Raw genomic sequence first — 2,299 nt, 5'->3', positions numbered from 1 at the left:
CGATCTCCACTCGGACATCAAGTCGACACCATCTGTCGTGGTTTAACCTCAGTTAACAGTTAAGTACCATGCAGCCGCTCACTCACCTCCCACCTCCTCCAGTGGAGGAGGAGAATCAGGGGAAAGGACAAGGAAGATCATGAGATAAGAACTTAATACTTGAATATAAATGAATAAAAATAGTGAAACCAGTAACACTAGCAATACTACTAATAATATGTAATGAAAGTAATGGAAAATAAAACAAATTTTACAATTGCTCACCACCTACTGACTGATGCACAGCCAGGTCCCAAGCAGAAAGAGTCTGAGCCAGAGAGCAATTGCATCAGAGTCCGAGAAAGCCAACGAATCCACCACCTCACTAAATAATTACTGAACAAAGAACATCCTCCCAGCCTACTCCCCACTTACGTACTGAGCACACCATACTATGGAACGCAATAGTCCTTCCATCAGTTTGGGTTGGCTGTCTGAACTGTGTGTGCCCCCCCACTGCCTGCAGTGAGAAAGCTGGGAACACAGCTGCTGTATCAGAAACTGAGAAAGACCTTGAATTTGGTGCAAGCACTCGCCAGCACCAGCTAAAAAACCACCTTATCGGTACTTTCCCAGGGCACAGCCTCATGCCAGCCAGCAGATCACCAGAGCAGAACAAGAGAAGATCAAATCCCCACTTCTGTTCTACTAAAGAGTCAGTAAACACAAAATTTCTTACCTCTTGATCTTGAAGAGCCTCAGAAGCCACATCCTCTCTTTGTTTAAGCTCTTACAAGATGCACGGAGAGAGAAAAAAGCAACAAGCCGGTGCACTCAGCACTGAGCTGCTTTGGCCATGTGGCTCCTATTAAATACACCACAGCCCACAGCGGCTGCTTTCAGAGAGGACACAGGTGCAGCCCAGAGAGCTGGGGCATGCCAGGAAAACCGGGAATGCGAAGGTCCCAAAACCAACAGCAGCTGCTGAAAGCCCAGATAACTTCAAGTGGGCACCTGGGGATCCCTCTCCCCTTTGCAGTCTTTGCCACTAAGGTACATGGGGGCAGATTAGGTTGTGTTTAACCTCATTAGGTCACCGAAGCACTGATTAATTGTAATTATATTGTACTGCATGTCACTAAATATGACTCTGGACAATAATTTCTGGAGGTTTTTTTTTAGAAAATACTCATCTTTCGATAAAAAGACCCTATGAAACCAGTTAAACTCCTTTAGAAAGCCATTATTTTCTAAACACAGAAGGATTAAGGTCAGGAGAAGCCTCTGGAGATCATCTAGTCCAACTGCCTCAGCCACAGCAGGATCCACTAGAGCCTGGGACAGTGTCCAGTCAGGTTTTGAAGATCACCAAGGATGGAGACTCCACAACCTCTGGACAAGCTGTACCAGTGTTAACCAATCTCACAGTAAAAACAGAAAGGTTTTTCTTAGGTTTAAACAGAATTTCCTGTGTTTCAGCATGTGCCCATTGCCACCGGGCACCGTTGCGAAGAAGCCGGCTCCATCCTCTCTCCCCGCAGGTACTTACACACAGAGCTAAGGTCCCTCCCAGGCCTTCTCTTCTCCAGGCTGACAGTCCCAGGTCACTCAGCCTCGTCAACCCTTTAATCATCGTAATAATTTTCAGTATGTTAAATAATTTCTTTTAAATTGTCTCGAAAATTTGCATAGTTCCTCTTCCCGTTGCTGCTGTGTTTACAACAACCATCACCCGCATGACCTTTGCTGGGTTGCGTGTTTGTTTCTTACTCTCCAGTGTGATGTTAACAGCTTCTGCCAGGCAGTCATCACCCTCGAGGAAACTGTCGGGGCGGCAGGCTGTGCAGGGCAAGAATTTGAGAAGGAGGAACACGAAGCATTGCCTAGCAGGCTGTCACAACGCTTGCACCTGTTGGCGTTGGACCTGACTGGCACGCTGCGGGCTGTGTAAACCCAGACGTTTGAAGAGGATGAAGGTGGATGCGTCTGTTTCTCCAGGTAGTAATGTGGTCTTGTTCAGCTTACGGGCCCAACAGTTCACTTGCTGGCTGGGATCTTGCATTGCACAGGGAATGTGGGTCATCTGGACTCACCTCCCATTCAGCGATGAGGGTGTTTCAGGAGCAGTGTGGCCAGCAGGGCGAGAGAGGGGATTCTCCCCCTCTGCTCTGCTCTTGTGAGACCCCACTTGGAGTTCTGCATCCAGCTCTGGGGCCCCCAACATACAGAGGATATCAGCCAGTTGGAGTGAGTCCAGAGGAGGCCACGGAGATGCTCAGAGGGCTGGAGCTCCTCTGCTATGGGGACCGGCTGAGAGGGG

This window comes from Eurypyga helias, unplaced genomic scaffold (assembly GCF_000690775.1).
Source record: "Eurypyga helias isolate BGI_N326 unplaced genomic scaffold, ASM69077v1 scaffold2850, whole genome shotgun sequence".
In the NCBI taxonomy this organism is placed as follows: domain Eukaryota; kingdom Metazoa; phylum Chordata; class Aves; order Eurypygiformes; family Eurypygidae; genus Eurypyga; species Eurypyga helias.
Note: the sequence above shows the minus strand (reverse complement) of the source record.